This window comes from Stegodyphus dumicola, chromosome 5 (genome assembly GCF_044657685.1).
Source record: "Stegodyphus dumicola isolate Sdum_Otavi_A_Nest chromosome 5, ASM4465768v1".
In the NCBI taxonomy this organism is placed as follows: domain Eukaryota; kingdom Metazoa; phylum Arthropoda; class Arachnida; order Araneae; family Eresidae; genus Stegodyphus; species Stegodyphus dumicola.
In genome coordinates this window covers 163,239,684-163,259,042 of record NC_140772.1, presented here as the reverse complement: position 1 = coordinate 163,259,042, position 19,359 = coordinate 163,239,684, and the positions used below count along the sequence as shown (strand labels likewise).

The window sequence follows — 19,359 nt, the reverse complement described above, 5'->3', positions numbered from 1 at the left end:
GGTCATGTGCATTTTTGAGTCTCGATGTAAATAAATAATTTGAAAGCATATCTAATTTATATTTATAATCTTATAACATGCTCTAATGAAGCTATATGTTTAATTAAAAAAGTTTTTTTAAAGAAAGATTAAAATATCTATAATTTTTTGAATTTATATTGTTTTGAAAAATGCCAAATTAATAATTATGAGTTAAAATTTGTTTCAACAAGAAATAGAAGAAAATGGTATAAAAAATTACATTTAATTTTGTTTTACATTAGTTATGTTTTTTATATTTACATGCAAAATTAAATCAGATTTTTTTTAAATTTAATTTTTTGAGATTTAATTTTCTTTTGTAAACTGTAAAAAAAGTATTTGCCATGTACTACTTTAGCACTGAAATCTGCAACTGATATATGTGGGCATTTTATTTATGAAATATGTATATTTTGTTTTGTATATAAATTCAAATGTGTATATTGCATATTTTTATTCACAGGACTGTTGTAAAAGAACAAGTTTAGAATTTGGATACCAAATATATCTGGTTACAAGATCATTTTGCAATATTTGTTCTGATTTTTATGGAACACCAAAGTGGCGTATTCTTATGTATTTTGGAAAGCACCTTCATTTGTGATGCTATCTTGAAGTCATTTATATGGAAGCATAATTAATTTTATTCTGTATTAATGCATTATGTAAATTGTAGAATAATAATTTTGTTTTACATGTAGGTTTAAGTACAAATATTATGAAAGCAATGAAATTTCAAATAATTTTCACCACTTTATGTATCTGTATAGGGTGAGCCAAAAGTTCATTAAAACATTAAAAATTCATAAAAAAAAGGAAGAAATTATGATAAAGAAGTACAGTTTGCAAGAAAGGGCTCACAAGGAAGTTGGGCTTTTTAACAGAAAAAAAAAAAAAAAATTATTTAAAAATGCTACCGATAGAAGGCACTGATGATCCGAAACACAATGGAAAGGACAACAGTACACTCCATTCATTTATTCTTGCAATAACAATTGGTTTAACATGTCCTAAAGAACATTGTACGGCACAACTCAAGCGACTTATGATGCCCGTTACGGCTGAATGCGACATGTTAGAATGAAATGCAGAAACCTGATGAAAGATAGAATCTTTGAGTTTGGCCAGTGTTGAAGAGGTTGAACGTTCCACAAGTGATTTCAAATAGCCCCGTAACCAGCAATCGACCACAGTGTAATCGGTTGATTGCAAAAGCAGTATTTCAACCTCGACTGATCACTCTGTCTTTACTAAAGGTAGTAAATAGGAATCATTTTGCTAGATTAGCATAGTGTAGCGGTGTGCCATCCTGCATAAATCTTATTACAGATAACAGCTATTTGATTTAATGTACGTACGACTTTGTCACGCAAAAGAGTGAGATAATGCTCAGTGGTTACTGTGCATGTTTTCCAGCCAAATATGGGACACGTTTCTTCAAAGAAGAGTGATCAGACAATGAAAGATGAGGTGAAGCCACACCAAACTGTCCACTTGGTTGGATGCAGTGACTTCATTATGATTGTGATGCATTTATGAGAATTTGACATTACCCATATAGGAGTGTTCTGGGTGTTGACATCTCTGGGTAATGTGAAGTGTGCTTCATCCGCTCAGAAAACATTGAACAACCGCTGAGGGTCGCTTTCAATTTTTGCCATAGCCCACTCGACAAATGAATCCCTCATAGCTGTGTTTCCCACTTGTAATTCATGCAGTGACTGCAATTTGTAGGGATAGAGATACAATATCCCGCAGAGATAGTGTGACGAGCTTCAGTATTCCAGAACAGGATATGGGACCACTCTTCATCTTCAATCCTTTCGCTGTGCGAAATTTTAGCAACACAACAGTTGCTGACTCTCCATTTAAACAGAACAACTTCAGCCACAAGGCTCGCTCAGGTAATGATAACATTCTTAAAGCGAACGAGAAATCCTCGTGTATCACAGTCTTTTATTGCAAGATTAATTTGGATAATTCTGCTGATTCTCTCACATGTGAGTGCTCTATACCAGTGAATTTTTAACTGAAAATTTTTTGGCTGCTGAAAAAAATCTGACTTCCTTGTGAGCCCTTTCTTTATTCTTGCAAATGGCACTTCTTTATCATAATTTCTCTCTTTTATGAATTTTTAAACATTCAATGAACTTTTGGCTCACCCTGTGTAGTAGAATTCCTTTAATCTGCACTCCTTGAGACCAAGGATTGTGTAAATGGGACCGATGATCGTTGGGGCTCCTTAGACTTCATAACATTTCCCCATTTTAAATTTTTACACTGCATTTGGATTATTTCTATACATATAACTAATAAATTTATGTTAAGAATTCTTCAGTACAAAACCATTATATTTTTAAGTGTAATTTTATACACCTGTTAATGTTATTAATATTTTTGGAATATCATTTCTATTGTTGCTTGTTTTAACATTTTAGATCTTTTTTCATTACTTTTTCCTGAAGTGTACATATTGTCTTATTTTGTAGAGTGTTACAAAATTTTGCTTTCTAGAAAGTTGCCCCACCCAATGCTGAACCTTCATCAGATGTAATTATAATTTCCTCATTATCAGAGGAGTCAGTATTTAAATTTTCATCAACTAGATTTGATACTCTGATCTAATTTCACGATCAGTTTATCATCTTGTAATCAGAATCTTATCACCAGAAGTCATCCAGTCTAATATTTTCTTTTAAAAGTTTAAGCAAATTAGAAGCAGTGTTTTTCAAACAAGCAAAAGTAAATAAATAAAAATTCTGATGCTTTTGAGTGAGATAACATAAAACCTGAAAAGTATGCATTGCCACTTTTAATTTCAATAAAGAGTGTCAGTACCGACAAACTTAGCAGTTTATATGCAGACCATTTTTTTAAGAAATAAAAATAAAGCTTTTCAGTTTTAATGGTATGAAACATAAAATGAAAAAATAAGAAAAAGCAGGTAATAGTGTATGCAAACTACCACTTTTAATTAGTTAATTATTTCTTATATGGTGCCACTAAAGCACTATTTTTAAATATGAAAATAAAAAAAATAAAAAAAAAAAAAAAAAGCTTTCAGATTTTACATAACGCCAAAGGGGCGTTTTTTTTTAATGTTTTGTGTGTTACCCTTATTTATTAAATATCATGTTCTTCGCACTTAAACCATAAAATTCAGTTCAACAGCAATATCGCAAAATAATTTTAAAATCAGCATATCCTTAGAATTTCCAATACACAGTCTCGCGTGTTGGAGATAAAATGATTTTTTTCCCCTGTACAGTGTTGCCATTCCTTGCTTTGAAACCATTGAGTTTCTTAACAAAAAATTCTTTAATGTTTGACAAAATATGAAATAGATAATAAAAGAAATTCCAAATTGGGGCTTTCATACGATATTCAAAATTTGATGACTCTGGGTACCGTTGTTTTATCACATTGGGAGAAATATACATACATTCATGTAGATTCTTCATTATTTAATTTCCTTAACTATAATACAGGGCTGTAATAGTTGGTGGCAACAGTCTGAAAAGTGAATCGACGCAAAATGTCAAAATGAAATTAATAGCCCTTCTGTTTTAATTCCATTAAATTAAAATTCCTTCCAATTGTGCAAAACAAAAGCTGGGATGCCCTCAAAAATCGCCATTTTAATGAGTCATTCGGACATATCCATTATGAAAGGCATGCAACGTGGCTAAAATGAATCATCACACTTATTAACAAATCTCCATGATGCTTCTGCAAGATAACGTGGAAGCATTTGTAGTGTGTGGTACTTTGCATGTTATGTAGAGTCCTTTAGCTTTCAGATCCCCCAGCATATCGGTTATTAGAATATTAGTACCAGCTGCAGGATTGACAAGGACTTTGTCAACCACACAGACATTACTAAAAAAATGATTAAGGCAACATTTAATTTTAGTGGCACTATCTAAAATTTTCTATTTGAATATCTTTTGAAGAATGCTTAGCCTCAAGAAGCCTTCTTTTTTAAAAGAAGAAAGATGCATTATAATTTTTCAAGGATTTGATACTTTCTTCCAAAGTGCATTTGATAACATTTAATGTGTCTCTCTATGTAAATAGTTTAAGAAGAAACATACTTTACATGTATTTCACATTTTCAAAGTCAAACTTTGTTTTGAATAACAAATGCTTTTGATAACTCACCTGAAATTTGAGACAATTGTAAATGTAGTCACTTACTTACTTTATTATGAGAAATGCTAAATTTATGAATACAAATTATTATTTTGACTAAGCAAATAAGTATACGAGGAAAAGTAATATAGAAAAATTATTTTATTTTGCATTAGTAGCTGTGTTTTATGCATTCATGTAATTAATTCATGTGTTTTATGCATTCATGATTTAATCAGTTTTGCTTTTCTTTGTGGTGAAGTATGTTTTGTCATATTAAAAAAAAAAAAAAAAAGTGAATTTGTGAGTCTTTCCTCCATATGAAGACAAATATATGTATTAGAATATTTGAATTTTATTTATGAAACCTTTGCTGTGTATAAGTTTAAATATGTATGCATATGTATTTTTATATGAATATATATATATATATCTATATATTTCTGTTCACAGGGATATCTTGCAAAAGAACAAGTTCTGAATTTATGAAACATACACCTAGTTTCAGGATTCACTTTTGCAATGTTTGTTCCTATTCTTCCCACCATTTTGGAACATTTAAGCGGCATGTTCTTACACATACTGGAGAGCATCCTTATATTTGTGACATTTGTCAAAAGTCATTTACACGAAAGCATAGTTTACTTTATCACAAATTACTACATTATGATAAATATACTATTTGAAAAGAGTGAAGGAATGAGAGATTTATATTATATGTTGAGGTGTTTAAATACTGTGGAAATGCTGAAAGTGTATATTTTTCTTGATTTTTGTTTTCGTTTCTTATGTACTTTTATGTTATATGGGAATAATATTGCTGTTGGAAGTTCGGAGGCTAAAAGATGGGTCTCATTATTCAGGTCTCTAAATAGTTTGTATGTTGTTCATCAATTCTTTCAGGTTAGTGTTATATCAACTGCATAACTTTTTGAAAGGGGAAAATTAATGACTTAACTGATCAAAAAAGGTACAGGCTGGCTGCACTTTCATCCTGTTTCTTTTTATATCATGTTTACAGATTTAGTGCCTAATCAGAGAGAAAAGCAATATTTTTTTTTTTTCCTTTGTATGTGTGTGTAATACAATTGATAGTTAAATCTTGCATAAGGCCGACAAAAGAGTAATTATACAACAATGAACTGCTTTCAGGACACTTAACTAAAACTTCACCTTAAAGAGAACCATTTTAAGAAAATTTCAAAAACTTCAAAAATGGGTAAAAGAGGTTTTCAGGAGTTGACTTTTAAGTTACAACCCAGAAGATGTGCCAAAACATGAATAGCTTTAGAACGAATATATGTAGGAGTCTAAATAGTGAAAAAGTTTTTTTTTTCTTTTTTTTTTTTTTTTTTTTTTTTTTTTTATAGTAGCTGTTTATGAATTCAGCTCTAAAAATGTATTTCATACTTTTTAGCAATGACTGTTTATTGCATAGCAGAAATCCTTCAATTTGTTATATAATTTACTTTGTTTTATTAACCATAAGTAACTATTGATTTTTTCATCTATAATGCAGGTATGGCATCATTGGTTTTACATGCATTTGTCCTTTCTCCTATAGTAGAACCCAATTAAGAAAAATTTCAAAATCCATAGTGTTACGAGTTTTGTAAGTAGAAATAAATGCCTTTTAAAAAGAAACCTTATTAAAAGTAACAGCCAACAGCTTAAGAACCATCTGACAGAAAATGATAATTTGTAGATTTTTATGACTGATAGTAAATCTATTATGTATATGTTTTTCATAGAATTAATTCAGTACTGAAGAAGCTTCCTTGACATAGTACATATAACTTTCTACAATTTCAGCAATTTTCTGAGGCGAGTGATTCAGGAGCCAAGAAAGTATACAGATTATATAATAAATAGTGACATATCTGTATTGGCTGATTTCTTTAGCTGATTAATTGACATAATTATCATAATGCTGTCCAAGTTTTTTGACTATTTAAATGAAAAACGTGCATTGGGCTACTGCTTTCTGAAAAAATTGTTCTTGTGAATTCTTTTATTCATGTGAATAGATACTGTTTGATTTGTAGCATATATCAGAAAGTCAATAATTTGGTTAGAGATAAATCATTTGAATAAAACTTAGCAGGTTTTTCATTTTGGAAATAAATAAAACTTTTAGATGCATTTTTTGTTTAGGTATCTAACATTTTCATTTAAATGAATAAAATTAAATAAAAACATGTATTCTTGATATTATAAAATTAAACTTTAAGTAGGAAATTTTATAAGACAGAACTTTGTACCTAGGAAAAAATTGTTCTCCTTTTTAAGTTTTATTACAGAGTTTTAAATATTAGATATAGAAGAACAAAATGTCTTATGCAGGAACTTTTTATCTGTATTCTGCATTATATTTTTTCTTTTGATTCACTTTATTTTCTTTCTGTAGCAGAAATCTGATTACTGAAAACTTTATATTTTCTGCCATTATAAAAATATGTAGGTACTTTTCTGTTTCGCCGGCGCAAATCTCGCCAAGCAGACTTTATTGGCGACAACATACAGTATACACATAAAAAATATTAAAAAAATGTTAGTTCTAAGAATTCCTTTTTCGAAGGCATAAACATTTTAATATCGCTTAAAATTTTATAAAAAGCCAATAAATAAAGAAAATAAATTTGTAAAAAGACATTAATTTAAGAATTTACTATGCTTTCATGGTTCAACATCCTGATTCGTCGGTTTATATCACGTGACACCAAGCGATCTCATCTCACGTAAACTACTCTACAAAAATCTAATGCTCTCAGTAATTATCTACATTAATTTCAAGTTAAATCTTAATTTGGAACACAAGTTTAAATGCAAGAAATATTTCAATTCGTACGAATAGCTTACTCAGAAATTATGTAAAACTGCAGTGCTTTACTTTGCTAATGCATTCTCGTTAGAATTGATGAATTTAACACTTGACTTTACCTTTTCTATATTTTCGGCTTCGGGTTAAGCGCTGTGATTGCATCCTGATTGACTTAATTACCGAAAATGGCCTTAGACATAAAACTGAACTATCTGATAAAAATTCTATGTAATTATATGCCAGTATTGAAAGAAACAATCAATCTGATAAGAAAAAGCTGCGACTTGTTTTGAAAATGAGGCTTAAAAGGTTACCAGCGAGAATATTCCGTTTGGCATCGGTTGTACCATTATTGGCGACTTTATCGCTTGTGCCGGCAAAACGGAAAAGTACCAATATGTATAATAAATGATAAACGTGCACTAATAATTTTAATAAAGTCAATTAAGACATTAAGCAGTGAAGTATCTGTCATGAATTCTGTAAATGGCTTATAAGCCTTTAAATATTAGACATATAGGCATTGGTTGTTGCTGCTGTAGGTAAATAAGTATAATTTTGTAAATAAAAATTGTTACTCTATTATTTTTAAGTGTTTATAAGTTTGTTCATGTACGTATCTTAAATTATCTCTTAAAATAAAATTTATTGTACAAATAGGGAAAAAAAGCACATTCATTATTAACTTTTAAATGCTTTAACCCATTCAGTATGGACGTGTCATATATGCATCAGCAGCGAACATTACCTCACAGTCAGGTGTGTCATATTTGAATCGCCATTTAATTCACTCTATGGCCGGGCATATCACATTTGACTTTTTAGATAGAACGTTTAATTAGTATTTTTTGTTGCCACTAGATGTAGCTGTATGTCTTTTAAGGTGAAATATATCGAAAGTTAAGTTTGTTATCAAATGTTTCGGAATGAGAGGGAGATTCGTGGGTGGGTGTTGAGCAGTGTAATGTGTCTTTAAGTGCGTCATTTAATGTAAACAAATGCATGTGTTCTCAATGCTTTGAGGTACTTTTTATTTTTATTTTTGCGATATAGGTATCTGAACGTAGAAGAATATATACAAATGCTAATTCCTTAGTGTTGAGTAAAGTGATGGCTCTTACTGCGTGTCACTTCATGTAAACAAATGAACGTTCTCGATGTTCTGGAATACTTTTTAATTTTATTAATTAATTTTTTTATCTCCGTATAGTGGAATAGATGTTCTATCATTAGAGACTTTTTTTATTACTCTTCGATTTTTTCAGCATTGAGACGAATATTTTGTATGGCTTAGCGAAAGGTTTTTTTTTTTTTTTTTTTTTTTTTTTTTTTTAATGTTCTATTGCTGGTGTTCTATTTTTTTAATGGCAAAGCGAAAGCTGTCTGACCATAGAAGATACACAAATGCTGATATTCTATTCCTGTGACATTTGCAAGGTTGGACTTTGCGTACACCCATGTTTCAAAAAATATCATACACTGTCCTTTTTTTTTTGAAATATTGCTTCCTTTTCGTTGTTTTCACATTGAATTTGTATGAAAGACGGTTTTAATATTTTCAAATTTTAATTATGTGTTGCGTTAAATAAAATCTGCAATTGTTTGGATATACTTCCATATATATTTAATTGTGGGATAAAGGAAAAATTATATTATTCTAGAATGAGTATTTTATAAAATTTTTAAGGAAAATATAACAATAAAGGTTTAAAATTAATTCTAACAACTACCTGAATGTTCTTCTCATAATGTACCAAAAATTGGAACAATTGGATGACAAATTTAATTTATAAGAATTTTTTTTAATTAGGCTTAGCAGCGTGAATTGCCCGTCCCCACAAGACGACGTATCCGGTTAACGCGCCATCCCAAGAGAACGCTTCGGTAACAGAGGTGCCCGTCGCGAACGGGTTAATTTAGCTTATTGGCTGATTTCTAAAGAATTTATTTTTTGTGAATAACTATTAAGATAGTTAAGATATGTTCACTTCTTATTAAGGATACTTATTTAAAAATTGCGTTTTGGTAAAATTATTAAAAATAACCCTTCTGAAGCTACACAGTGTGCCATTGATTCAGATATCTCCGTTGTAATCTTAAGGTGTGGACCTCGAAATTTTAAAAGTATGTTAAAAATCCATTAAATCAAATAAATAAATCTCAAATATATTTAACAAATTTTTGCCAAATAATTTTACTAATATCTATCTGCCTGGCCATGTTCTCGTTAAAAATGTTTTCCAGTACATTGGCAGCTTTAAATTTAAAATGCAGTTCTTTACTGCATTTTCAAAACACAGTCATTGTTTTCAAATTATATTAGTGTGGTGTTTGCTTTACTTTCGAAGCACATTCAGTAAAATCATAAACTTACTGCCATTTTATATTTCAATTGAAGATTACAAATCTTCAGTTTACTTTTTTGAAATTATTGTGAATAAAATTCAATTACTGTGTGTGAAGGAGATCGTAAATGAAATTGTAACTTGCATAATTTATCACAGTAAACTGTTTCTACTTTTTTTTTTTTTTTTTTTTGAGCTCATTAGCTTATTTTAAAATCATCTGTTGTAAAAAAAAATAGCATTATTAAAACATTATAACATATTTGAGAACAAAAATTTATAATTTTGTCAATTCATTATATCTGTGTGTGGATACATGTAGCAATATTTATATTATTTTAATGTATGCAGTGATGCTAAGCGTAAAATAATTCAAATAAAATTTTAAAATAAATTTTTCAAGTGTTATTACTTCCTTGTATGAAGTAAAGGAAGTAATGTAATTAATGAAAAATTTTGGGTATCATATTTCAATGAAAATATTCATTTTGACCATTCTTGAATCTATTTAACAATGTTTTTATGTGACATCTGTGTAAACGAACAGAATAAACTCTATTCTTTCAGACTCTTCCCCCCCCCCAACCTTAGAAACCTGAAATTTTGCATATGACATGGCTATAACATGTAGTTGTGCACCTACCTTTTTTGCTGCACCAAATGTATATACATACACACTCTGATACCTGGCTCGATGAGCTCCTATTTTTTTTTTTTTTTTAATTCTTATATGTTGGTAAAATGTACGTTTTTTGCTTTAAACGGGATTTAATTATGTTATTCTTATGTTCTAGGTAAGGTTTTTATGCCTTTAGTTAATCTGCATGCGATAGTTTTTAAAAGTTTAAGGGACATTGTTAAATCTAACGAGACTGCCATTTGTTTTCATTTGAAACTCTTTGTAAAATAGTGAATTAAGTCAGCTTGTGCAGCAACTTTAGTTTTTTTTTGGGGGGGGGACCAGGGAGACAAAAATGTTAACTTTTCAGTTTTGTGCACCAAAAATTTTGTCTTTCTCCCTATTGGCCAAATTGCTTGTTTTTGCAAAAAACTATTTTGAACTGTATTTGGTGTTTTAGGTTTTTCTGTATTTTACAATTTTAAATGAAGATAAGATGTTTCGAGTTTTTATGTATTTTTGCCTTGCTGTGAAGTAAGAACTGAATTAATTAAATGAGAAATATATTTCCAATGAAATTCAAGCAAATAAGTTTAGATAAAATGCAGCAGAAAATCTTTATAATTTAATAGGCCATAAAAGGAAGTCATGCTGTTCGTATCAAATTTTTTTAGAAGTTTTTGTATTCTTCATTAAATTCAAAATGCATAATCACTTGCACATCTAAAAGGATTCTGATAGCATAGTTATTCTTGAAAATAATTTGATGTGTGCGTAGAGAAAAGAAATTATCTGTCCATTCAAAGTTAAAACTGCTTTGCTTTTAATATAATTAAAGAATATTTAAATTTTTTATTTTGCTGTCGGCATTGTTTGTTATTTTGAAATAAAACCTGCTGAAGAAAATAGTGAATGCAAGTACAGAAGAATTTCAAATATCCAGACTAGATCTAGATATTAAAAAAAAATTCATATGATTGTATCTTTATCATGTATAGGCTATGTGATTATGCATTCATCTAAATTAATTTATAGTTTCTTAAAAATATGTATTACATGAATAATAATATTGCATTATTTAAACCAATGAAAAAACTAGAAGTACATAACTAAATTAAAATTAGAAGCATATAAATAAATTAAAATTAGAAACATATAAATAAAATTTAAAACTTATAAATAAATTAAAATAGAAACCTATAAATAAATTAATATGAAACCTAATTTTACTGTAATGACAAACAATAAGTGATCTAGAAATGTAAAGTCTGAATAATTGGAGTTTTACTGTATACAGTTGAAATCTTGATATAGGCAAAATATGTAATAAAAATGTAATTTTTAACTTGATATATGATATTTATTTGACTGTACCTAATGCTTTATATATATTTTTTCCTCCTATAATGAAAGTAATTACATTTTAATCTTGGCTTCTTATGTGTATATGTAGTCTACATTTTTTTATTACTTAAAAATCACTGTAAACTTAAAAGTCATTTATAAATCTCTAATATTTTCACCTTTAATTAAAACGTTATGAAAAACGAAAAGCAGTAAGTCATCTGTATTGCTCTGAGGTTAAATTATTTAACTTTTAATAACTGAAAGCCTGCAATTTACTGTTGACATATTTTTCTTTATGTATGTTATAAATATGGTTGCTCATTTTCAAAACAGAAATAAATATTTTGTTTAAAGGTTATATGTGTAGATCTATCTGAAAAATGATTGCTGACATGATTGTGATGATCTTCCTGTCAAAATATGTGTAGTAATTGGATTTATGATAAAACTGTAATTTCATACAGATATGTAATTTTTATGATTTTTTAATGCTTTTTACATATTATCACTGAATATTTATTAGCTCAGTTAGCTGCAATTGCATCTTAGAACCTAAGATATTTTCTAATTTAATTTTCAAGTCCTTGCGTGTTGTACATATTACAACTTAGTTTATTTATATATATATATAAATGCATTTTATTTCAGTGCTGATAAAACGTGGAAACAGAACATTTTGTTATTATACTTTGATTATAATTTGTTTAATATTTAGACAAGAATGGAAATTCAGATTTCTGGGCTAAGAAACTTGTCTGTGCAAAATTATTTAAATAAAATTTTCCAATAATATAAATATGAAAAATTTATCGTTTGATTTTTTTGTCAAAACAAACAGCTTTACACATGCACATATTAAACTGTCAGGTAATTGCACATAAGCAATAATAAAATGTAGTGCTGAATGTATTTAATAGTTATAGAAAGATGTAATTAATCTTATTAGAGTATGAAGCCTATACATACTGAAACATGAAACTTATTTCTCTCCAGCTTTTTTATAAAATTGTGTTAAATATTAATTGAAAATATTATATAATATTGTTACTGAAATATTTTATTTGTTGTCAACAGATTTAAATTGCCATCCTTATATTTTATTCTTTGTAACAAGGAATGTATAATATAGTAATTTAGTTCGATGCAAGAGAACATTAAGCTGTCATAGCACAAATATTTGAAATTAAATCAGTAAACTGTTTGTGTATTCTTTCTCATTATTACAGAGCATATTTGTTATTAAAAGGAAAATAGGATTCCTTAGGGTATACAAATCGGGCAATTGAAATCAGTTCTTGTAATTGAGATCTGTGAAGCAGGGTAAAATCTGTGAGTAAAGAGTTTTAAATGTAGTTTCATATGTGAAGTATGTACTTTCATTGCGAAAGTAATATTTTAGTTGGAATTCTTCATAAAATCTATTTCCTTTTCTAATTTTATTATGCCGTATATTCAAAATAATGTTTTGTATGTATTGTGTTAATATATTGGTTCTGGATCTTTTCCATTATAGGACAGTGCCACCAAATCTCTCTTGATACCAGTTTGACACTTCCAGTGATAAAGCATACTTTCATCATCAGCTCATTTTGATTGTGTAAAAATGTTTCTTAGGAGTAACTATATATTATTTAGGTTAGCAAGCTTCATATGGTCCTTAAAAGTACATAAAAGTTCTTAAGTGTTTTTTTTTTTTTTTTAAACAATTTTTTATCTGTCTTCAATTTTGGTGAAAATCAGCAAAATATCCTTAATTTTACTCATAGAAAATTTCTGTCTGTTTTCTTATGCCTGACATCTTGAGTGTGAATAAACATTTTGGAGGAAAATTTTTGGCAACGCTTTTGACAAATGTGTATTTAATGAATTAACATTTGAATTCTTTACTGCTAATAAAAATGATGTATACTTGAGTTTTAGGCACAAGGCTCTGCCTTGATTGAAAAATACATATTTCAATACGAGTTCTTTTTTGCGAATGAAGAGTTCATATAATATTACATCAAAAAAATTTTTTTCCTTTTTTTAAATACGAGTTCTGTTATTATGCATTGCTAAATTTGATGAATTCAAGCTCAGTTTGTATTAAAAAAAATTTAATTTGGAGATTTGTGAATTTTTTGATTTTTTTATGAATATGGATAAATAACATAGAAATAATGATAATATGTTAAAATTATATTTAAGAAATAACAGTGAAATGAAAAAAAATTCTCTTGTCATATTTTAAAGTTGCACGACTTTCCATTTCTTAGAAAGACTTAGAAATTAGACTTAGAAGTTTCATTAGACTTAGAAATGTTTTTATTTTGCAAATTAAACAAAATACTGAATGCTGTAAAGCACAGTTTCTGAAACACTTCTTTGAAAAAGCAAAAAAGCTGCTGTAATTACTTTTAAATTAATTTCATTTGTCTTTTATATTTTTTCATGATAAAAGTTTTTTCCTACGTAATTTGTTCAGAATATTTAAATGGGTATCAGTTTTCTCTTGAAAAGTCATTTTACATTTTTCTTTTCTGATTTTTTTTAAACCTTCTAAATTTTGTTCTTACATTTGTTCAGGTAGGAATAGTTTTTCTTTTGGATTTCAAACCTTGCATCTCAAAAGGTTTAGAAAGATTTGAAGGCAAGATTTATAGATCTATGGTTCCAGAAAAATTTCTTTATGGTGTTAACATATAAATTGTTACACAAGTGTTTTATAGGAAATTTGTAATGAATTGCTTATCTTTAGAAAATGTTTGGAAGAACAGTGAAAACAAAATTATTTGAATTTTCTCCTTTAGATCCCAAAGGTTTTTTCCTTAACATATTTATCTTTCCTTTATTTTCTTATTTTTCCATTAGGCACAAGCATTAAAGCAAGCAAAGACACTGAAAACCAATAATTAATTTTAAAAAATCATATATTTCTTTGTGTACCTTACACACCTCAGTGCCTACACTAAATTAACTTTTGTTCCTCAGCACTTCATTAAAGTCTAAACATTCTGCCACAATGACTGTCGTATCAGCCTTGACATATTATCATTTCATATTTATCCGTAATACTCATATTACTAAAGAAATAAAATGAACAGTTTCTTCTATGCATTCTAAGTGTAAGTTATTTAGAATAAACAGAAATCTTTACTTAAATTTGAAAATTCTAAAATGAAGAGGGAACTCATTGAGGAAGAAATTAATTTTATAAAAGAGAGAAAATTATTCTTCAGAGGTGCATTTGTTAAAACATTAATACTTTAGGGGATGAAGCAGAGACTAGTGTGAACATTGCTTAGTTTATTGAAACAAATTAACGTAGAAAAGATGCTTGTTTTAAGAGAAAGAAACTGATGTAAATTAGCTTGTTGTTAGTTGTTACAAAATATAAATATTTTGTAGCTTTTAAAGTTCATGTTTAATTAATTCATATCAATATCATAAATTGTAACTGCTGTAAAATGTTCTTAGTACTTTTTCATGGGATATCTTTTAGAAATAAAAAAAAAAAAAAAATATTATAGTTGTAACTGTGAAAATCTATTATGACAAGATATGTAACGATATAATTTAATTATTCATAAATAACTGCTCACCTTTAGAACTTATCTCTCCATGTTAAGGTGAGTTACCGCCTTTCCTTAATCCTTATTGTGGATGCAAGATGCAATATAAAAATTAACACAAACTTTATTCCATACAGATAATGAGACTAAAAATAAAACAGGGCAACCTTTCACCTCTGGTGCTTCAGTGGCTTATTGGAACTTTATATTAAATACTGTACATTAACTGGGTTATAACTCCACCATATCTACATGAAGCTATGACCCTAACTGGGTCAGACAAGGGGTAGCTAACTTTCAACACTTGCCAACTGTACCAACGCCAAGCATTCACATCTGTTCTGACCAGTGGCTCTCTGTCTGTTAGCAAACAGTCAAACTGCAAGTAGATAATTGCTTTAGTTTATTCAGTTCATATTTGCTGATACTGATAGGTCCTTAACGTTTTTTATTGATGATCCTAAAAATTCCTTAATTTCTATTTGCAGAAATGTGTTTGTACCCTGTTTAGTTATTTTAATAAGAAAACTAAATGGAAAATACTAAGAACTTTTTATTGATAATACTTTCTTTGAAAACAAAAAAGTTATAAGATCTTAGAACAAACATGTTTAGTTTACTGGCATTCAACAGGTAACAATGATATGTATTCTTTAGAAAATTACTTAGTAAACATTGCCTTGTAATGGAAAAGATCTGATTTACTTTGACATTTTTTAAATATATATAATTACCATTGTGTGTGTGTGTGTGATTACGGCAAAGCCTCGAGGGCTATCTGCCTAATGGGAGGAATGCCTTCGTGTAGGACTAAGGGAAAAGATGCTATACGCATTACACATGGCTCGTATACATGTTACACATGGGGAAAACCACAAAAACGCCCATGCAGCCAGCCCGTTGGTGGGATTTGAACCTCGGACCAAATTACCAGTGTTTAGCGACTTTACCGCTCGGCCGCTGGTGGGTCCTAAATACCATTGAATACAATATTTAAGACAAAATGCTGTAAACTAATGTAATTTAATTTAAATTTCCATTGCTAAAGTTATGCATTAATTTCTGAAGTTTAAATAAAAATGTTCATGAATATATTTGTAACTATGCATTATTTTAAAATTTGCAAATGCATTTGTTAATTGTCTTTAAATTTTTCTTTTAGGTACTGCTTACGTGCTGGGTCATTTAAAAAAATATGATGCTTGTTCTGGAAAGATTTATTCTATGGGAATAAAACAGTTTTCATGTAATTACTGTTCATATAGTACATGTTACAAGTATGACTTAAAAAAACATGTACGAATACATACTGGTGAACGTCCATATGTTTGCAAGTTATGTGGAAAAAGCTTTGCACAGACCCAGAACCTGAAATCTCATTTACTTTCACATTCACGCGCAAATTCATTTAAATGTGAAGCATGTGGGAAGGAGTTTCGATCCAAAATTGGATTTAAATTTCATTATCATAATTGTCACAGGAAATCATTATAAGTTTTGAGAGGAGTTTTTTTTTTTTTTTTTTAGTTTTTACATATGAATGCTTTTTTTTTTTTTTTTTTTTTTTTTTTTTGTAGAAAAAAGCTCTAAATTTAATGTTTTCATTTGATGTGTATTGTGTTAATTAAACAAAGTATGAATATGGTAGAATTTGTATGAGTAATTGATGAAAATGTATTCTTTTTTTGCATTTGTATATAAAATAAATTTTGCAAAAATGCACAATAAGTCTGTTTTTCTCATAAGATTATTATTATTTTTTTAAATTGTATTTGAATTAAATTTTCACATAGTAAATACAATTAGAATTATTTTTTATTCTTGTATTCTTAATAATTTTAAATTTATCTGCTTTATGTTGTCATTTGAAGTCTTGTGTTTATAATATTTGTTGCTAATTAGAATTTAATATTATAAATAAATTTTTGTTTAATTTAGTTTAATAAGTTTTGTTTAATTTTTGCTATATTAGAGTAAGAATGAAGGTACAGTTCGAAACTGTATACTTCCCCACTTTTATTTATCCATTTATTGGTAATATTTATGAAAAATGCTAAATTAGCAAAATCTTAATCACAATAAAATGTCTTTTAGCCAAAATAGAGAATAAATGTAAATATGTATACTTAATCAGTAAATTGCAACCCTAGTATATATATATATTTTAAGCAACTTTTCCTTTTTTATTTTTTAGGGATAAATATATATTTTATGATGAAAACAATTGATCCCAGTTTAGTGTAGGCAAAAGTAATATGTGCTAAAACGGTGATTTTAGATGACTCAGAGTTTTTTAATTAACATTTGTTAATGAATTATGTTAATAAAATTGTGCATTTTACTAGAAGAGTTGCCTAACATTATTCATTATTTACACAGTTTATCTACACAAGACTAAATATCATGTTCTTTACTTGGTCTTATCCAAATATTCCTGTGGATCACTCTAATTAACAACTTAGTGGGTGCTTTTATCTGATGACAAGCATTCAATATTTGTTTAATTAAACTCTGCATATATTTAATTATTATTTGTGTAGTAGCTTAAGTAAGTGCATATTTTTTTTTTTTTTTCTCCAAAGTAGTGTTTTTTTATAAAGTGAAAGCAAAGCTTATAAGGTTGTGAAGGAAGTAGAATAGTTGCAAAACATTACAGTTCATTATGATGTTACCTCAGTTATCTCAGTTTGGGTAAAATCAAAATCAGAACTCTTGGAGCATTTCTCTAAACTTCGAAATCATGAAACAATAAAACAAATTAAGTTTGGAAAAATTAAAGAAGCACCATTTTTCTTAGTTGCGGAAAGGCACATAAAAAGGATATCAACTGGACTTATAATTCAAGAAAAGGCTAAATTATACTCAGAGAGGAGAGGAAAGATAGAAAAAATTAATGCTAGTTCTAGATAAATTAAAAAATATATATATAGCCTACATCGAATATATACTTAAGTGGAAAGAAGATGTCAGTTGTCAGAGTTTCAGGATATCACTGAGGAGTTCATGAATGATCAGATATTTAATGCCTGTAAAACTGGACTGGATTTCAAACTGAAGCTAAATGTCTCTGACGTTTATAAAGGAAACATCTGCACCGAAATACAAAATAAATAAGGAGAGGATTACAATTTTATAGTATATTAATGCCTTTAGTACTCATAAACTTCAGCTAATTTGTATAAGAAAATTTTAAAAATTCTGAGACACCTAGAACTATTTCTCTTAATGCACTTCTGAAATATTATCAAACTTGGGAAAGTGCATGGATGCCTTAGGATCTTTTCACAGAATGTTTTCATCAAAAGTGTTAATCAAGCTTAAAATATTTGTGTGTCTAAGAAAACTGAACCATTCATTACTTCCATTATGCTTGACTTCCTGGTCATCATGACTCTTTTTTTTTTACTTCCTTGTGCAAAGTAAAGGAAATATTGTAATCACAAAAAAATTTGGGTATTAATATTTCAATGAAAATATCCATTTGAACAATTTTTTGCACGACATCTGTATGTATGGACAGAATAAAGGATTCTTTCCCCCCCCCAAAAAATGGATTCAGATGAGAGCTTTTCGTGATTTTTGTACATACGTATGTATGTATCTATCTTGCATAATTTCAAAACAATTAACTGTAGAACATTGAAATTTTGTATGAAGGACTGCTGTAACATCTAGTTGTGCACCTCCCTTTTTCACTGTAATCAGCCTCCACGAAGGTGTTTATATATTCATTCTTATGTATGTATATAATGTGTATATATATATATATGCACATATGTTCTTCTTAAGGTTTTTGTGCCTTTAGTCAATCTGCATGCAATAGTTTTAGAATTATCAACAGTTTGAAAGTTTAAGTAGCACTTAGCCTAACGAGGCCACCATTTATTAACATTTGAAACTCCTACTAGGATAGTGAATTAAGTCAGTTGGAGTGCCAACTCCATTGCCTTTTTGTCCAAAAGTTAACTCTAAATTTTGTGCGTGGAAAACTATGTCTTTCTGCCATTGACCGAATTGTTTGTTTTTGTATAGAAACTCAAGTTTTAATTTAAAAAAAAAAATATTTATAAACTGTTTTGAAGTATAGTTGATTTAAGTTTTTCAGTGTTTTACAATTTGTAATAAAGATATTTTGAGTTTTATTTATATATGCCTTATCATGAAATGAGAACTGAATTTATTAAATCAAAAATATATCTCTAATGAAATTCAAAGAAGTAAGTTTAAATAAAATGCAGCAAAAAATGTTTAGAATTCGATATATCATATGTAAAAACATAAGGTGTCCATGTCAGATTTTTCTTTTTTTAAAAATCTTTCCTGGAAGAATTAAGGTAATCCACCAAAAATTTAACAAGTTTCTTAAACTTTGTGATTGTGAAGCATGTTATCTATTGGTATATTCAAATCTGGGTAAACATATTTTGTCTCATAAAAAATTGTAGAGCAAAATCTAATATGTTTGTCTGGTAGGGACTATTTCAACCTACAAGTGATGCTGTAATAAATTTTATTCTTGGAGGA

The 19,359-nt window shown here is 28.4% G+C and overlaps 1 long non-coding RNA gene across 1 annotated transcript; it reads left to right on the top strand.

The window, feature by feature from the left end:
* The first annotated feature begins 17 nt into the window (after positions 1 to 17).
* LOC146997312 (uncharacterized) lies at positions 18 to 19,141 on the top strand. Its single transcript, XR_015041319.1, has 3 exons — positions 18 to 227; positions 485 to 12,919; positions 15,998 to 19,141. It is a non-coding gene; the product is annotated as an uncharacterized LOC146997312 (long non-coding RNA).
* Positions 19,142 to 19,359: the final 218 nt, after the last annotated feature.